This window comes from Emydura macquarii, unplaced genomic scaffold (assembly GCF_026122565.2).
Source record: "Emydura macquarii macquarii isolate MOO-44397 ecotype Brisbane River unplaced genomic scaffold, CSIRO-AGI_Emac_v2 contig_1253, whole genome shotgun sequence".
Lineage (NCBI taxonomy): Eukaryota > Metazoa > Chordata > Testudines > Chelidae > Emydura > Emydura macquarii.
In genome coordinates, this window is record NW_027131390.1 from 103,142,483 (window position 1) to 103,163,266 (window position 20,784).

Below are 20,784 nucleotides of genomic sequence, written 5' to 3' on the forward strand. Positions count from 1 at the left end.
GGTATACTGAGACGGATTGAAAGCAGACTGATTGGGCAAATAGAGCATGACTTACGTTAGTAAAGTGCGGGGTGCATGTCCCCCAGGCTCAGCTGAGACCAGCATTTCACATCACCAAATTGAAGCAAAGCTAGTTCTCTTCTGTGATAAGAGCAAAGCTCAGCCCGGATGGGTTTAGCAAAAGCCAAAGATTAATTCTTGATCCCTCTTTTAGCTAAATAAGGAGGATTTTAAAATAGGATAAGAGTCAATTTTGGTAAGTTTGATGTCTTTGCTAAATCACCTACTGAACAGATTTAAAAAAAGAACTCTAGAAATTCAGCAGAAAACACTAGCTGTAATTGTGTTAAGGCTGGTCAAGAGTTGAAAACAGCCTTTCATGAGTGAGGCAAGCCAACGGTTGAGGCTAGAACCGCTTTGTCAAGTGTTGGGTTAATCTCATTTAAATCCACAACAGCAAGCAAACTATTTTTTCAATTGATTTTTCCATCTTATAAAACAATGTAGTCTTTCAGTTGAGATTACTGGCACAGTCATGGAAAACTCTCTCTCTCCATGAGTAATAGTTTCCAGAGGTACTGGCAGAAGGAAGGTTATACCCTGCTTCTATTACTGTAGGTATAACGGTAGAGCTTAGGCATCCTAATCAAATCAAGTTCTCATTGTGCTCGGTAAACATAAGAGGCCTTCTCCATTCTCTGAAAAAATTATAATCTAAATAGAGATGACATACAATGGGAGGGAGAAAGAAAGTAGCATCCTCAGTTTACAGATGGGGAAATAAGCTACTAAGGGTTTATCCAGTGAGGATGATACAATATGGGGTTCAGTGGCCCACTGGCCCTGTGAGTATGGACTCACTTGTATCACCCACAATGGCATCCTTCCTCCTATATTTAATGAGCTACCAAGAACACAGTTGGCTCAGAGACATCTACATGGGCAGCCATTCACACCACCAGCTCCGAAAGAATTGGAGGCCCGCTTTTCAAAGGTGCTGAGCATCTGCAACTCCCTGCACGGATAGTCATTTCTGCAAATCAGCCCATAAAACATTGCCCAAGGTCATACAGAAAGTTTGAACAGTGATCTCCCAAGGCTTACTCCAGCACCTTGTCTGTCCTTACAAGACTAATGCAAGTCAAACCAAGTAGCCACAAACCTGATGCTATGTGCTGCAACTTTCATACACCTTATTGAAAAGCCAAAAATGAAATAAAACCCAATTGGGAGGCCATCTTAAAGACTGATAATTAACAATGTCTTTCTCCTGTCCTTTTCATAAGGAAAAAATTAGGAAACCAATAATAAGTAAAAGATCGGCCTAATGCATTCAGGGTGAGACACGCCTGTTCTGAGGCACAGCACAAAATATGTCTTCAAAATATGTTTTTAAGTTGGGACTCAAACGGTCAAATGCCTTGTGTTGGCTTTCTACACCGAGATGAGCTCCACCCACAGAGTAAACGGCAGTGCACAAAATGTTGCAATGCAAGAATTACAGAAAATGGGCTTACTCCTAAGCCTTATTTACATAGCACTAGTTATCAGTAAATCTGAAAACACGTTCAACCATTATTGTCCCGATTACACCAGTGTGGGTGTTGTGTGTTATTAAAATGTATATTATTTTTCCTACCTGGCAAAAGAAACAGTCTCTGGTTGGCTTTTCAGATGCTTCCTGGCTTTTCTGTTTTTGAAGTGAGAAAGATGAACTACGACATGAGAAGGATGGTTTTTTTTAAGAGCAGTCATGGGCATAAGTTAGATGTCTAAAAATATGAAGCCCAAGACAAGATGACAAGAGGCTAATTAAATAACTATATAGAATGATCAGAGAACGTGAGTAACTGAGAAACAACTTTCATATGGTGCAAATTTAATTAAATAATGTGGTTAAGAAGGGGACCTTTCTGGCTGGTGTATCAACATGCTAGATGAGACTGAGCAAATGCAAAATTATGAAGCATTGCCATATGACAGAATGTTAACGGTCACCTTGAGAAATTATGAAATGCCCAGAATAAGTCATTTCAGCAATTAATTCAGGTAAGTCCAACAGGAAACTTCTTAAAATTGTAGGAGGCTGTGAGAAATTTGAATTGTGGTAGAATCAGAATTAAAGATGAACCGCAGAGGCAAATAATCTGTGATCTCTTTTGTTTCTTTATATTTTACAATGAACACCTGGAAGGTTTATGGTTTGTTCTTAATTTAGAGGATCTGGACTTTTGTTTTTTACCATAAAGCTTGCCTTTGCTAGAAAATTACACTGAGTTAGAACATGCCCTTGAAGAGTCGTTAGCTAATGCAATGCTGATTGCAACGGTACAGTCAGGGGAGATGGCTGGTTTTCTCATGTAAGTTTAGACAAACCCTGAGTAATAGCAGGAGTGCCAAGTCTTCCTTGTGGTCTCCGATGGAGAACCTAGAGATGCAGAGTCCTAAAATGGAATGTGTGGAACTGTCAGAACTGGAACAGAGTTCTTTTCTTACAACTGTTTAATAGGTGTAGCGCTAAATAGGTTAACACAGTCTGTATAGAAATCACATCCACTTGCCATTAATGCAGTCTCACTGGCCTGGTATCTCTGATATTATAATACTGCTAGCCTTGAAGTTGTCAGCCTCATCTATTAGAAAACCAGACCTGAACTGCCAATATAAAAGAAGCCAAAAATTAAAACAACAAATTTAAGCCTTTTCAAATACGTTAAAGAAGCAAAACAAAGGCAAAAACCAGTTTGCCAGAAGCTGGGAATGGATGACGGGATGGATCACTTGATGATGACCTGTTCTGTTCATTCCATTTGAAGCACCTGGCGATGGCCATTGTCCGAAGACAGGTCACTGGGTTAGATGGACCACTGGTCTGACTGAGTATGGCCATTCTTATGTCCTTATGTTATGTTCTCCCTGCTTCTTCTCGCCTAATTAAAGGGAAAAAGAATGATAGTGACAACTCATTGCTGCTCAAAACATTGCTATCTAAAAGCGTGTAAGAATACACTGAAAATTAACTGAAAATATTGGGTATAATTTTGTTCTCACTCCCCACAGGTTTGTTATAACCTCACTGAATCCTATGGTGTTGCAAAATAATGGGAGCATTTGGCCAGTTGTTTTCAGTTATCCAAATTTTAGCTAAGGATATTGCCACATCTTGTTTTCTGATAAACCACAGTCCAGTCTCCTTGAAATCAGGTCATCCATGCCCCTTGAACCTTGCTTTTTCAAATGACAGCTCAAAGGGCTTCCTTCTCTCTCTCTGCCCCACAGCTACAAAGCAAAGGAGTGACATCAGCCTCATAGGCAGGACACCAACTTGGGAGGGAGGGGTTCTATTCCTGTCCTACTGGGTGACCTTAGGCACAGAGAGGTGAAAGGATTTGCCCGTTTCCTCATAAAGCATATCTACCTTTGTAGATACACCAAATGACCAAAGGGTTTGGGTTCTTCCTTGGTGTGGAAGAGGAGACTGCTTTGACATGACCGTTTATTCAAAATAATTAAGAGGATCTGAAAAAGTAGAACGAGATTTGCAGTGTGTTCTTCAAACAGCAGGAGGTCGGGTGTTTCATGCCTTGGATTCCGAAGTAGAACTCTTCCCATTGAAACAGGGAGTTTGTCCTCAAAGTGCACAGTGCAGTGTGGCTCTAGGGAAATAAGACACAGCAGAGAGTTTGGGCTAGATTCACAAAGAAACATAGGCAAGGCAATACTGAGTGTCACCATGACTAACTGTTGGGTGTCTAGAAAATCACCGGGATTCACAAAGACTGAGTTAGGCACGTCTGTTACAGGGATTGCCAGATGCTAGGACTGGATGAGAGGGGATGGATCACTCAATAATTGCCCTGTTCTGTTCATTCCCTCTGAAGCACCTGGCACTGGTCCCTGTTGGAAGACAGGATACTGGGTTAGATGGACCATTGGCCTGACCCAGTATGGGCATTCTTGTGTCCTTATAGGTGCCTAAGAATGGGATTCACGAAAGCTAAGTGGCTCTCAGCTTAAGCTAGCCAATGGAAGATGCCACAGCTTAAATTCTGCCCCCCTGAGGAGTTCATGCCTCTCTCTGCTGCAAACCCTCGCTGGGCATTAGATGCCTACAACCATTTTGCAAGAAGCAGGCCACCTTCCTTCCTAACTTTAGCCCAGTGGTTAGGATACTCACCTGGGATGTGTGAGATAGCTAGTTCAAGTCTCCCTTCTCCTTGAAGGGGAGAAGAGATCTGAACAGAGCACTGCCCCTTTTCAGGGGAGTGCCCTAACCCCTGGGCAATGGGGTATTCTGTTGCGGGGAAGTTGAAGTTGTTTCGCTGTGAATAACTAATGAGAGTCACCGGGGCACAGAGAGAGAGAGCATGGTGGGTAGAGTACTCACACTCATGATGGTTAGAGATTCAGGAACCAGTCCCCCTCCTTCAGTGACTTTTAAAATGATTTATTCACAATGGAACACCTTCAAAAGGAGAGACGGAGGGTCATGGGGGAGACAGGACAAGGGGCAGGAAGTGAGACCCCTTTCCCAGCTGCTCCTGTCAGGCTGAGGGCAGGAGCGGGGCAAAGAGCTCCAAGGCTCAGTTCCACTTCTCTCACCCTTTCTCTTTTTTCTTTTCCTCCTTTTCTATCATGATCCTTCCCTCTCTTTCCCCACCTCTCTTAATTGCTCCAGCTCTCTTTTTACTTTCTCTTTCTCCTGTCTTTATCTTCATCATATTTTCCCCTTTTCTTTTCTCTTCCACAGTGAAAGCAAGGGGAGAAACGACAGGACAGAGAGGGGAGGGGGTACAGGGCACATAAGGAAGGAGTCTGTGGCGGGAGACATGTTTGGGGGTGTAGATGTGATGAGGGGGGACTAGGAGGGGGAGAGGCTGGGCTCATGCAAAAGGTGTCGCGCTAGAGCTCTGAAATTATTCAACTGTAGGGCTGGTTGAAAAAAATCTGTCAGAACGTTTTTGGTGGGAAAGTATCCACTTCTCTAGAAAAATGTACATATTTGGCAGCAAACATAAACCCCAAAATGGAATAGTTTGGTTTGTAAATCAACATTTTTAGTTTCTGGCAGTCACCAGCTGAAATTTTCCATTTTTGGCTTTTCAACAAAAGGTTTAAATTTTTCCTAGGGAAAAGAGCCCCATTTTCCAACCAGCTCTATTCAATTGTCTCGCACAGAGAGAAATGGAGGGAACATTGCGGCCAGGTCATTCCATTTTCTGATGCCGCCACCTTGCCACAGCAACCTTCCTACTCGGAGCCCCCTCTCCCAGCTATGGCCCGAAGAGCTCCTCAGGCCTCTATGACCCATCCACTTTACTTTTGTTCAGTCTTTTCCATCTGCTAATAACACAGTAAGGATTTTTTCCACCCCACGTATGTCTGCAGGGCATGTAGCTTCCTGTAACTGTGGTTGGCTTTGGGCTGTGACTGCCCTAAAAGTTGGAGCAAACAGATGGGATTCCCAGCTCATGTAGACATTCCTGTGCTAGCTCTGCTCTAGCTAACACCTAAAACTAGCAGAGGGTCAGCAGTGACACAGAGGGCACTTTGACTAGCTGCTTGAATACATGATCAGGAGGGATTGTTCTCATGACAGCTAGTCTGAGCGGCTGCCTATGTTGCCACAGACAGACGCACTGCTATTTTTAGGCACTAGTGCAGGTATGTGTACGTGAGCTGGGACTCATGCAGCCCAGTTCAAATGCAGCTGGACCCTAAGTGTGAGGAAGTGGGTGTCTGTGGGGTGGGTGATTCGGTGCTGGAATTGAGAGAGTGTTTGGATATTCTGAGGGTTGAGTTCTAAGGCGCGTGAATTGAGGTGAATGGGGACATGAACGTTGGATTAACTGGTGAGTTCCAGGATTTTTAGTGATTGTGCACATAGGAAATGAATTTAAGAAGCTTAATTGGTGTGTGTGTGTGTGTGTATGTGTGTGTGTGTGTGTGTAGGTAACAAGTAGTGTCAACCACAAGTGTTCAAAAATCACGAGTCAGGCCCCCCAAAATCAGGAAGTTGGCTTAAAATAATGAGATTTAAAAAAAAAAAATGGGGGGGGGGGATTCTTTTTACTCACCTTTTGGTGTTTGAGCCTTTAGAATCCATTCAGGTCACATTTTTCAAGCTTTTCTCCAAAACCATGAAACATGGGGCTTGAAGAAAAACACCGAGTATCATGATGAGACTGATAAAATCCTGAGGGTTAGCAACCCTGTGTATGGTGTGCACTTATCTATGAAACACAATGAAACAATGTCCTTACACTAAGTTGAAAGCATGGTCTCTAAGCTGAGGAGGACGGGCAAGAGTTGAGTGTTGTGTGTGCCATTTGGTTAATAACCTACCAGACTGTATTGGTGTTTTGTGTCATTCTTAGTCGTCACTGTATTGTTACCTACAGTGCTATTGGAGGCATGTAATTTATTAAGAAATTATTTTTTTGAACCTGGTTTTCTTTGTAGAGATTCTTCGCGGAAGCAAGGATGGACCTGGGTGTTGCACCATTAGGGCAAAAAGTAGCCTAACATTTTGATAGTTATAAATGAGCAGAAGAGCTATGCAATTTAGAGCTTTTAGGAACACAGGACATAGGCGTGGAAAGGGCATCGTGGGTCATGGAGTCCAGTCCTGTGATAGTACAGGCAACCCCATCATAGAATCCTGATAATAGATTTATCAAAAGCCTTCTTAAAACTAGCTGGGCTGGAAGCTTATCATAGCTGTATCCAAAAGCCAAACAATTGAGGCGCATTGGGGTTGGTCAAGGGCAAGGATATTTTGACTGGCTATTCAAAATTGAAAAAGCAAAGGAAATCAAATCTCTTCTCTAGATCATTCCAGGGAACCTGCACTATGCCTCTGCAGTTAATGATTAATGCTGGTGGGAAAGCTGCATCAATAGCAATGCAACAACTGATGTAGAATTGTCATCGAGGAAAAAAGTTTCTCTGACTATTGTTAGGTACTATAAGCCATATTCTCAGCTGGGGTAAATGAGCATGACTCCACTGAAACCAATGGAGCTGTGCTGATTTACCTCAGCTGAGCATCTGACCCTGTAAGTGCTTTGGCCATGGCTTCTCTCATAGTGTGTACACATGATTGAATCTGAGGCCAGGAGAATTAAGTTCCTGTTGGCTTGAAGTGCCTGGGGAAAATAAAAAGACATGGCATTGTTGCAGCTAATGTTCTAGCTTGCATTCGTGTTTAACCAATTAGGGGGAAACTTTGGCCTGCCCAGCCAGACTGTAGTGTGCGGGCTGGATGTGGATGGGCAGATGGGAGTGATCTCTAAATCTTAAATCGCCTAACGGGGGTGAAAGGTGTCAAGGTCATTTTAGCCGATCAGCATGTTATGTAAAATTGTTGTTTGACGCAAAGAGTCAATGACACGTGAGCTGTATGTTTGGACTAAAGAAATGATGGATTAGGGGCTTTCAAGGTTTCAGATGAGATGACAAAATTATATAGCGTGACACCAATATCTTAATGTGACGGGAAATGTTCCTATTGGACGCTGGTAAATTTGTTGTTATAATCAGGCAATTCTGATAACACATAAATTTTGTAGCCCACACCCACTCAGTGTGACACTCTGTCTCCCTCTAGTTGTGGCTGGGACACACACAGAGATTGTTGAGCCTGCTACAACCTTGGTTAACACAATTTAAGGACTTTCTGCGGTAGCAGTCTCATCACTTCTGCTCTTTTTAGATATTTATTTTCCAGAGAGAACTTGGGAACTTTCTCAGTGTGGTACAAGGCTTTGAGTAGCATCATCCTTACCACACTGACCCTTCTCAGCCTCACCATAATTGATTCCATCAGCAGCACGTGGTGGGCACCCAGCTAGGATGAGGCAAGCTGTCATTAGGGAATAAGGAAAGAGTCTTGGGAAAGAACGGCGCCGTGCTTAATTACAAGAGACGCTTATTTTCCTCATCTATGTTATTTTAAGGGTCTGAGATTGGAACTGTGAGAGAAGGATGGGTTAGTGCTCTTTCCCCCTCCCCCCTCCCCCCGAGTACAGGATGACTGTTTCAGGGAGAGGGAAAGGATCAGGAAGAGGGTTCTGGAAAGTTTTATTTTCTTGGATTTATAGCCTGGCGCGGCGCAGAGCAGAGGGAGGAGTAAACCATTCAAGGCTGGCTAAGCCATTCCAGGATTAGCGTGGGGGAAGGGAAGGCCTGGCCTTTTCACAGCAGAGAATTCTGGGAAAGGGGAGGAGCCTGGAACCCTTAAAATACAGACTTCTTCACTTCTCATGTAGAGAAGACAGTGTCAAGGAGGGAGGTGGTATCTGCTTGATGGTGGGAAGTGCTGGAAGGCAGAACCTGTTGGGAATGCATGTGAGGCTCATCTACTTGGGGGTAGCTTTTGAACTTTAACTAGAGTAATATTTTAGGTATTCCTGAGTTTATATTACTTTGTATCTTAAGGAACGAGACTAGGTCTTGTGTAAACCACCCCTCTGCCTAAAAAAACCCCAAAAAACTCTCTCCCTCTCTGTCCTTCCCCCCTCCTTTTTTCCATAGCAGGCGGCAGGATCCTCACTGCTGCTGACAGCTCTCCAAGGGATTTACCATCAAACCATGAGGCCTTATTTTCTGCATCATGAAATAGGTGTAGGTCAGATGAAAATGACATCATTGTCTCCAGGACTATGTCCTGAACAGCTCCCCTAAGATAAGAACATCTAAGATTCCTGCTAATCTTTTCCTGGTCTGTCGATTTCCATCCTCTGACTTCTCTTTCCTATCTCTCCTTTTGCCTTTTAGCTACTAAAAGTCTGGCTTAGTCAGCCTGGGCAAGTCTAACATTGTTAGACTTTGCCATGACTAGGCTTGCAATCTAACGGTGATTCCCAAGCAACCTAATCTCAACAAAAACTGTACCTCTCCGAGATTGGCTAGAGGACAAAGTTAAACAAAACAAACTATTAGGGTCAGAACAAAAGGGAATGAGCACTTGCGATTGCAAGCCAAGGTAGTTCCAGCAACTGTCACAGGCGGAAGGAAGGAACTGAGGGGGGCGTAGGGCTTGCAGCGCCACATATACCACAGCATGTGCACGGGGCTCCAGGGGGTGCTGGAGCCGGCCCTACGGGTTCTGGTAAAGGAAAAAAAGTTCCGGTAACCGTGCATGAGGGCGTGCACACACCTACAATGGAAAAGACATGAGCAACACATCTCGAAGAACAGCAGTTACAGGTAAGTAATCATCTTTTTTTCCAGTGCTAGCATAGTAAACACGGGAGCAGGAATGGCAGACAGTTAGGTGCTGTATGCTGCACCTATTGCCTTCCACAACTGAACCGCAAGGATCTATTGGTCTCGTCTCTGGATGACTGCTCATTCTTTGATACACAACAGGTTTGAGCTGCTAACTGTTGGTCATGAAATGATCTGTCTCAACAGGGTCTTGCTGTGATACCATGAAAACACGTCGCTGCATAAAATAAATAAAATGCTGGAAATTTTGTGCGGAGCCGCAACTTTAACTGTTGGAAGCTGGCAAGGGATGTGGTGGATTCTCCCATCTCTGGGAATCTTTAAATCAAGATTTAATATCTTTCTAGAAGATATACTCTGCTCAACCAGAAGTGATGGGCTTTGTCATCACTAGGTGAAATTCCATGCCCTGTGTTATCTGGGAGGACAGATTAGAGAATCCTAGTGGCATTTTCTGGCCGTAAGGAATCTATGAATATAAAAATTAAGAAAGATTTGTGTATTTCCTGGTTTGGGTGGGAAGAAAAGGATAAAACAACATAGGAGTGTCTAGATATAATCACTTAGCAGCTCATTCTTTGGCAATGACTATTTAAAACAAAAACTGGGTGTATCTGCTTACTTAATATTTCTTCCTTTAAGAAAGGGAAGGATCATAGTTTGGCAAATGTTTCATTCTAAATCTGGCGGGTTTTGTAAGTACACAGTCATGAATCAGTGATTTGTCTTGTCAGAAGGTAGCTGAGCACATGCTAATGGCAGCCGGAAAATCTCTGGTTGAACTGACTGATGGTGTCACTCACTATACAGTGGCAAATGTGAAATAACATCAGACTTAGTGACTGAGTTCACTCATCTTTGCATTTTTCTTGACTGGAAAAGGAATACATGGCTGGGGGACGGTGGAACCTGTTACCTCTGGTTAGTGGAAGCTAGAGATGCTTTTCTCTAGGTCACTGGCTTGAATTCAATGTATATGAAAGTCATTTCCCTCTGATGGCACTCTGATCTGTGTGAAAGGATAACGGTGGCTTTGATCTGTGAACTGGGATAGCCAATTACTCTTTCAGTACAATATTAAGAATATTTGAGATGCCAAATAGCCAAGTTTAGTTTGTTTGTTAGTCAAAATCAAAGTTGTACATCACGAAAAGGAGACATATGTACCATCCTTCCTTGGAAGCAATCTAGCAGCGTTCACCTTACATAGAAGGTCTGTTTCAAAAGTATGCATTCTGTTTTTATACTGTAGTTGTTTACAAGCTAAAAAACACTGTGTATGTCACCCAAGACTCAACCCACTAATCTGTATCAGTTTCTTGTTTTTCTGTATCTTTCTTATCTTTGTTTTTTAAACCACATTCCAGGTGTCTGTGGGCCATAGAGGCACCTCCTAGCTATACCAGGATATACTATTCATTCATCTTATTTCTGACAGATTTTGTATTTGTCTATACTAAGAGCAGAGTTCAGCTATTACAAAGTGTTATGGGACATACCTTAGCATGTGTGAACAAGAGTGACCAGCATTCTGGGAAAAGCATAATACATTCCTCTGTTTATACAGCTCAATGTTGCCAGCTAACCTTCATACATGATATAATATGCACGGTGTTAACATTGTACAAGTAATACTTATTCGGATGGTGTGCCACATTCATAACAAACATATATATTGGCTAACAGATCCACGTCACGGTGGACAGGAGTCTACATTGCTAAGACCACAGATTACTTCTGTTCATAGTTGGCTGGGGGGTGCTCTGCGACAGTAGGCGACTGTGGGGCCTACTTCTGTTCCTCCATCTGTTCACGCATCCGGGCAGAGTTTCTCTGGGCACCATCGGCTGGTCCCCTAGATACCTTCCGGGAGCAATGGGTGCTGTCTGGGGTTCTCTACTTGGTGTCCCCTTCTGGTTCCCTTCGTTTGACCCTGTGACCCCCTGCCCACTCCCATTTTTTTTTATTAGTTGTCCCATGAACTCAGTTGTGTCCTGGGTCCAGTGACTTCTCCCCTTAGGCTGGGGCTGGAGCCTTTAGCAGTGGCCCGCCCACTTCCCGGACTACAAATAGACCACTTCTGCTCATAGAAGGGCTGAGTTTGGCCCAGTTGCCATCACTCAGAAAAGAGATCCCAAAGCAATGGGAGGGCCCAGTTTCAGGAAAACAGGGCAAAGCGAAGAGGGTCAAGCTGTAGGGTGTTTCTCAACAAGTGCTATTATTTATTATTAGTTTAGTGCAGCTGATGTACTGGGCTCTGTTCAGACCCCAACACCGGTGCCCCGAGGAGCTCGCAGGCTAAAGTGAGACATACACAAAGTGTACATGGGACATCCAGAGAGGGATTTTGCCCTCCAGGGATGGTTGTAACCTAATATTACAAACAATTATAATGATAATAACAATATAATATAATTGTTATAATATAATAACAATTATAATGTTACAAACAAATATTACAACACTCTTCCCTTTGCAGACTGCGAAGGTCCTGGTCCTTACACCCATTCAGCATCCCACTTACTTCAAAGGAGCTCTGTATTGCCGAATCAGGGGCAAATTTAAGAGACAGCCCCTGCCCTGCAGAGATTACAATCTGCTCAGAGTCTCAAAAGAAACACAGGGGAGGGAAGAGGGGGGAAGGGAAGACAGATTCCTAACAACACAGCTGTGTTGTTGATTAGGCCCCGATCTTCAACACTTCCACATGTGCTTAACTTCACTACTGTGAGCAGTCCACTGAAACCAATCTGTAAGGGTTTGAAGAATGATGGGCCTTAGATTCCCTAGATTGTCGGTTTTTTTGGGCAGGGACTGTCTTTTTGTTCTGTGTTTGGACAGCTCCTAGCGCGAAAGAGTCCTGGTCCATGACAATATAAATAATTAATAATAATAGTTTGTTTTTGAGCGGCTGGATGGGGTGTTTAAATTTTCAAAACGTAATTAATTTTGTCCCATAAAACCCAGTTTTCCTCCATTAACTTCGGTTGCAAACACTGCACTGGAATGTTTACTCATTAAAAAACCAAAAATAATCCACCGGTTTCCACGAGAATTTTTTCAGAGCCTTTCAAGGAAAGAGTTCTATGCATCTCATATCATTTTGGGGTGAAGGAGCCACTTTAAAAATGTTTGCAACAATCCCAATTGTAAACTTTTTTTCCCATCCAAAAATACTACTGCCCCCTTTCCTAAACGGGATATTATGACATAACAGTACAGCAGATTTTTTCCCTTGGCAAGACCTAATTTAATTCATTGTTCACTTCGGTACATGAAGGGCAGTGGAGCAGGGTAGAACATGGATAGCCTAAGGTACATTCTTGCTTATTAAGTTATTTAATCAGGACATTTTGTTCTCATTGCTTTCAAAATGTAAACTGTGTCATCTTAAAAATGCTACTGACTTGACCAGGGTAGCTGGCAGATTTTATTTGCATCTGTAACAAGTTCTGGCTTGAAAAGGACCTATATTTTGAGAGGTTGGGGGTGCGGTTCTTTGTGCCGTAAGCCATGGAAGAGCTATAAAAAGCAAAGCAAGGAGCATCACTCATACTACTTCATGAACTTTGGGCAGACAGGTTTGTCTAGATCTTCCTGTCCAGAGCCTCCCCTTGTGGCCCTCATAGAAATATTGCTTACTGGGCTGCTGTGTTGACAAACTGGTGTCCCGCATTCCCTTCCCCATCTACCCCCCTCCCACACTCCCAATTAGAAGACTCTCACCTGTCCCTGGAAACGTTGTGAACCAGCTCTGCTCAAGGAAAGCAGCTTGCTGAGGTTCTCAAGGAACTCAGCTTTTGAAAAACATCTAATCTCTGGGCTTGACCCAAAGTCCATTGAAATCTTTGGGGGAGCCGTTTCATCAAGCCAGATAGGCCAGTGAAATTCTCTTTACCTCAGTGGAGACACACTCCTGTTTCTTCAAACCTAGTGAACTCAAACTGAACAGGATTATTGCCAGGATGATATTGCCATGCTGTGTCAAAGCCTGCGGCTAGCTATTCAATCGTTATCAGTGACGGGTTGTTAGAGGCCCGTTTATCAGGGCTGCAGGTAGGTTCTCAAAGGAAGAAGGATTCTCCCCCCACCTCCTCCTGAAGTTTGGCCCAAGAAAAGATATTGCTGGTTCGCATGGCTTTGTGTCACTGACTAGAGTGGGTTGGAACTTGCCGATAAAACAGTTTTCCATTGGAAAATGCTGAATCAGTGGAACTGAGTTCCCAGAAGGAATTAGTTCCACTGACCACCTGTCTGCCAGGGAGCCTGGGCTTCCAGGCTCTCACCAGAAGGACTGCTGAGGAACTTGAGATCTGGGCTCCCCAGCTCATGGCAGTTAACCTGTGTCTGCAGCCCCCAAATCTGTCACAGCTGCCTTAGTGGGGGAAGGAGGGGTTGGCTCTTCAGCTGATTAGCTCCCTAGGTTGCCTGTCTGCTGTGCTCCCTTGGGTGCTGGGTTCCCCAGCTCCCTGGCCTGCCTGCCTCGTGTGTGGATGGGCTGCCCACCTGGCTTTCTGGCAAGTCACTGGGGTGCTGGTTGGGCAGCCGGGGGAGCCAGCCCGGAAAATTTTGGAAAAGTTCTCTTTTGGTTTGTCCGAAATGGATTTTTTGGAGAATTCCCGTTCCACAGGAAATCTGGCATTTCTGACTTTTCTTTCTGAATCAGAATGGGATTTTGTTTGGAAATGTGAAATTTCTGACAGATGGAAATTCCAGTTCCTGCCCACCTCTAACCATGCCCTGTCTGTGTACTGGAGAGGGCCATGGGCATCAATCATAATAAATAGTAATAACTATCTATTGAAGGCACTTATGGGGCCTCTATTTCCATAATACCCAAGTGCCTCACAGTATTTTCTCTCACAACCCCTGGGAGGTGGGGAAGTGCTATGTCCCCATTTTTAAAATGGAAAACTTGAGGCACAGAGAGGATAAGTGACTTGCCCATGATCACCCAGGAAGTCTGTGGTGGAGCAGAGACTTGAACCCAGGTTCCCCAGGCAGAGCCCTAACTTCAATGGAAGCTTTTCTAATAGAGTTCTTGGAGCACCATTTCCATGGTTATCTTCCTAAGCAGAAAAATATGAAGATACATACCTTTCTTCCCTTAAATACACAGCATAATTTATACCACCTAAATGTACCATAAGCAGAAGAGAGACAAAGGGGGGTGAGGTATTATCATTTATTGGACGCTGTTTTGAGAGAGACATGCTTTCAAGCATACACAGAGCTCTTCTTCAGGTCTGGGAAATGTAAGAGCGTCACAGCTAAAGACAAGGTGGAACAGATTGTTTAGCATAAGTAGTTAACACGTATTTCAAGGTGAAGTGGCCCATTAACACACCTCACCATCAGGGGCGGGGCGGCGGGGGGGAAGGAAAAAAACCCATTCTATATAGAAGAAATAGAGACATTTTCAAAGTGCCCGTGGTTGGTACATGGCTTCATAGCTTTTCAAAGGAGCAGGACAGATTACAGAGTCCAGTCCTAGCATATGCTGGGCAGAGTAATAGCTGAGGACAGGGGCACATACACCTCTTGAGTGCCGTGAAGAGCATTATTCCTGCACCTGCTCCTGGATGCTGATGGGAGTGTGCGGTGGGTGCGTAGTGCTTGCTACATCTTTGGAGATTGCTCTCATGTGTAAGAGCTTCTGGTTCAGTCCCTCCATTTTGTTCCCTGGAGCTTTGCAGTCAGAGTCGGACAGCCTCCTTCATTGGATACCCTTGGGAAGGGTCTCCCTTGTTCTCTCCTCTTCTAACATATCTGCACAAAGTGAGTGGCAAAGTGGGTCCCTAGCATTGCCATATATCCGGGGAAAACAAGCTACTATCCATCCATTGTTAGGGGCAGGGGTAAGCAGCAACCATCCAGATGTGGCTGACGTGTATCTGCCCATAAATGGATGTCCCATCGATTTGTGTTGTGGGTCAAACCTTAGCACCCTTTGGGAGTTTGCTTGAATAAGGATTCAGTAAGGATTTGTCCCTAGGGGTTGTGAAGGTGATGGACCTCACCATGGTAACGGAAAGGAAAAACCACAGCTCTTTACTGCTAGCTGGTCGAGCCACATGAGTTTTGAAAGAGCTGACCCAGTTCCAAAGGAAAGCTATGGAAAATCATGATTTGACAGGGTGGTGATACTTTAATTGATCCTCTTCATCTTCTAAAACATGTCATGGCAAGGTGATCATATGCTCAGTCATATGAAATGTCATTTCTTCAACCCACAGACTAGCGCTTTAAGCAGGATGGAGGGGGTCAGCCATCCTGCCAAGCAGCATGTTGCCATGCATATTGCTCTGCTTGCAGTAGGGCTGGCTGGCATTTCTTGGATAAATCGTTTATTTGTTGAAAAAAATGCAAGGTTTGGTCAATCCGAAACTATTCAAATTTGACAGAAATTTGCTGACTAGTTTTGGCCAAAATCCTTGTTTTCATGACTCAGCTGCCATTCGCCCAGCGACGCCCTCTGCCTAACTGTTTAGTCGTTAAAACACTCACCCACCGTGTGGGAGACCTGGGCTCAATCCTCCCCTCTGCCTGATGGGGAGAAGGGATTTGCACTTCAGGATCCCAAATTTCAGGAGATAGCCCTAACCAGTTGGCTACAGGATGTTCTTGGGCAGGACCTTTCTCATCTCTCCTGTTGAAGTGGTTCCACTTTTTAAAACAAATCATTGGGGCACGGATGTGGAGTTGGGGCTCCCGCATTCTGGGGGGGGGCACCCTAACCACCCGCCTATTGAGTCTTTTTCACTGTTTTTCCCTGGCCTGATTAGTCACTGGGCCAGGGGAAATCAAACCTGGGCCTTCTACATCCCGCCTGAGTGCTGTAACCACTGGGTTAAAAGTCATAAAGGAGTCTACTGCCACCCCGGAAAAAAAATTGCCTTGGGTCAAATGAAACAATGCCTCCCATCAAAAACAAAAAAACCCAACCAACCAACCAAACAAAAAACAAACAAAAAACTGTGAATGCCCTCTAGAACGTTCTTTGTTCATTTATTCTGGCAGGGGACATTTAGTGCTAATTAATGTTTTGTAGTATATTCGGTAAAAATACAAAAGTTGTAATAAGATGAGGCCTCAGAATTGTATCCTTTGCTCCTCAGTCTTTGCTGAGAAGTGGAGTGAGACCACTGTCTGAATGATACAGTCCAAAGGTACAGACTAGCAAGGATCTACTGTACTCTGATCATCTCCCATGCTCCTGTCCTCTGTCTTCTGGAGTTGCCTCTGAAGGTAGGTACTCAGTTAAAGACCACAAGAAGTGAGTCAGGAGAAGGCTCACAGTAGAAGTCGTATTTCTGCTGCCCAAGTTTAATGTACCACATGAGCTCAAAACAAAACAAAACAAAACTTCTCTCCTACATCAGTGTGGCTAATGATGTACTTTACAGCATTGTTTAAGTTTCTACAAATCAAGCTGACCTGTAGACTATGCACTTTACATAGAGACCATTTATCTCACCACTGAAATGCAGTCACTCTGGGGTGTGGAATGTGGGAGCTATTTATCAGTGTACAGCAACACTTCATGAAAGTTCAGGATAGGAAACAAAGAAGACGATCCTATTCAGCTGAACCTGGCGGAAACATCAGATAAACAGAACAGCCCAAACAGTAATCTGGCCTGAGCTAGGTCACTGAAGTTAAGGCTCTTTCTTTTGCATAAAGAACCATTGGCTAGCTAAAGACCACAAGTTGTCAGGACTTTAGTCTTACAATGCCTTATCAGAAAGAGATCACCACTATTGCTTCTTAACATCACATAAAGGCATTGGTTCAGGATTTAGGCCATGTCTACACTAGCAAGCTAACAGTGGCACAACTGCACTGTAAGATCACTCGCGTAGCTGCTCTGCGTTGATGGGAGAGAGCTCTCCCATTGGCATAATAAAACCACCTCTACAAGCGGCAGTCTACACCGGCACTTCTGCCAGTGTAATTTATGTCGCTCAGGGGTTTGTTTTTTCACATCCCTGAGTGAAATAAGTTATACAGACAAATGTGGTATCTTAGACAAGCCCTGACAGAGTCTCCACCATCTGTGTGTTCTTCCATCCAGCTATGACTAAAAGATCTAACGTCCCTTAATTTACTAGCGACTGAAGCTCATAATCCAGTGTGGCATGAGGGAAAGAGATGTTTTTCTTGGTGGCTTAGGGATTAAAACCCTGGACTGGGAGTCAGGAGACATGCAATTTCCAGTTTTGCCACAATCTTCCCATGAGACATTAGGCAAGCCATTTAACCCCATTTCCCTCACATGTAAAATGTAGAGCTGGTTGGGAAAGACAATTTACTTTGGAAAGTTTTGATGAATATATATAAAGCTTTTACCAACCTTTTCAGGTTTTCATCAAAAACCAAAAAATAGTAACAACACGGATGTTTTCTCATGGAAACTGCCATTCTGTATAAAAGCATTGCCTCATGCCAGATTTTGACAAAATGTACGCAGCTGGCGTTAGTAGACTAGGGTTAATATTTCCATACCTCATAAGCGTGCTGTGAGGCAAAATTCAGAAATGTTTGTGAGGTGCTCAGAGACTACGGGAATGTGTGCCCTCTGAATGACTAAACACACAGTCTGCTGCAGACCTGAAACTGATGGCAAGGCATTGGACATGGGAACACCTTGGTCCAGCCTGTTTTCTGCCTGTGGCACACAATAGTTTAGCCTCCTGGGGTCTGTAATACAGGTTATTGGGCTCAATAGGTGGGATTTGATGGTCTGTGATGTGCAGGTCACACTAGGTAATCTGGTGGTTCCTGCTAGCTTTAAACTCTATGACCCATGATGATAAACTGTGACTAGACTCACATGTGCTAAAGCAAAGAGTACCACATTATGTTTTTATGCAGAGACTGTCTCCTAGGAGAGATGCATCTCTCTGCTGACCTCAGTTCTGTCATTCCTGGCAGTAGGGGCTGGACCTCAAGCAGATGGAAAGAATTCGTTATGAAAATATTTTCATAACCTTTTAACAATCATTGCTACACAATGGGACAGAGTTTGCTTGAAAGATGCTATATGAGCCATCCTGGTATCAATACTGAGTGTTTCCATTTAGATGCCTTAAGACAGAACAGTACTTAGAGATGCTGTAGAAAAATAACTCCCTCCACTGCAGGAATTACTGGGTGAATTTTTCTGGCCTATGTTATGCAAGAGGCCAGACTAGACAATCAGAGTAATTCTGGCTTTAAGATCTATGAAACTATTTCTTTGTGTGCTATTTCCCCCCTTCTAATTTGGCATACCTTGATTGTGATTTAATTGATGCTATTACAACTCACAAGCTGATAAGCACTTGCCAGTATTCAGAGCCTTCCATTCCCACACATTACAAGCACTTTTCATGTTCCACAACTGGCATCCGAAGCAGTTTTTTAATCCTGAGGAACAATGGCATGGGAGGAAAAAGTGTTACTGTTGATTGCAATCGAATAGCCTCCTTTGGTGCAATTACTGACTTGGGAGATACAGAAATGCAGCAGACAGATCAGCGAAAGGCATTCACTTAGTGCCACATAAGAAAACTTACCCAAATACTGGATTAACACCAAATAATTAGAGCATACCAAAGCATGGATTACAAACAGGCTGACAGAGCCCTCCAACAAGGAGTGAATGGAGAACTCAGCGGCAATGCTGGTGTTACATCCAGTGCAGGACTAGTTCCTGTCTGTGGAGGAATGTCTAGAAAGGTTGCAGTGTTTGCTTCCCCTCCCCCCCGGATGCCAGTTAGTGTATGGGGGCGTGGAGGAGCGGAGATTGCAGGACCACAGCCATCTACACAGCCCACCTGTCCCTTGGGATGTCCAGCATCTGTGGTGGTGCTGTGAGTACCTCGGCCTGTCTCCCCACACTGGCATGCACATGCATTCATGAATTAGAATATGGTCCTCAATGTAAAGTCACCCGCTTGGGGAGAGGAAAATAGACCTCACAAAAAGCTTCACCAGCCTGGGACCAATGTAAATTCACATCAAAGCGGGAGGGTACTCAAGGCTTCATGACATCAGGTGGATTTAGTCATCTTCAGCTGTTTCGCAGGTGCATTGGTCTTCAGTCACACCTGGGAGCAAATCGGGGGAGGAGGAAGTTAAATGAAGTATTCGTGGCTCAAAATCAAAGGAAAGGTTCCAGGGAGCTCTTCCAAACTGACGTAACTGAGTTTTGCACAGCACAGCACAGCACACACCCAGACTAGGGCCTTGTCTACACTACACGGACGTAGTGTTAGGTCCACTTACAGCCACTATTAATTAATCTATTGGCTGATGTTCACACTACCCTCCTAGGGTCAGTGGTGCGTGTCCTCACCAGGAGCGCTTCCACCAACGTAAGAGGGGCAGTGCGGGGAGCCGGGAGCCTGGTTTCAACTCCGCTGGCAGCTCCCTCCCAGGAGCCCGGCTGCCCCACAAGCTTTTTTTTAGACCTTTGATGGACAGTGGCTATTGTCCGGGTTTCTCTGTTCAGTGTCCCTCTCTGGTTCCCTGATTTTTAACCTTTGACTTCACTCCCACTCCGTTTCCTGCTTCATTGTCCCATGTACTCACTTGTGAACTGGGCCTAGTGGTTCCGCCCCACTCAGCTAAGGGGAAGGAATTTAGTTTTGGGCAGGCCTAGACCCACCTGTCCCAATACGTGCAAATAATACAAGGAAAATTTGAAGGTAGAAAATGTAGCAAAAACATCACATCCCTAATCGACATGATTGGCATTACATACCAGCAAAAGTATCTAATGTACTATTATTATTTATTATTTGTACTCATGTAGTGCCTCAGAGCCTAGTCATGGACCAGGAACCCACTGTGCTAGGTGCTGTACAAATGCAGAACAAAGAGACATGATTTCAGGAACTGGTGCATTAAGAAAACCTCCAAATATTGCGAGACTCATGATATGATGATGAGAGTTGTTAATGTTCTACCTTGCCCCTTTTCGGATTAAAAGAGTCCACCCACCTTTTGTTGTATAGATTCACAAGCTGAGACCCCGGGCAGCTCACTCTCTGTAGCTCAGATTCCCTCTCTGTAAAGTGGAAGGAAGCGAAGTTGCTCACCTTCATAAGGTGCTTTTAGAGCTATGGGTTGAAGGCATTCTGCAAATACTAAGGTGTTATTGTTATGTGAAGTTATCTGCAACTTGATTATTAGAGAGGGCAGCCTCTGATCTCAGTTACACCAATGTAATGCAGAGTAGCTTTTCTGAGTCAGTGGAGTTAGTCCAGATTTACACTTGAGTAACTGAGATCAAAATCTTGCTTTGTGGGTTTCAAGAAATTCAGTGGATAAATCAGAAGACGACATAAAAATATAAAAACTCTTAGGGGCAACTACACAGTGAAAAAAGGAAAAGGCTAGATCCTGGATAGTCATATGCTACAAAACACTGATCAGGGAAGATACCACAGGGGATAAATTGTTAAAGCCATTAGTGCGATATTCAGCAGCAGTAAATACAATCTTAGGAATCTGTAAAGGCTGGAGTTTGGTGTTAGCTAGCATGCCACATCTGGAATATGAGGGCAA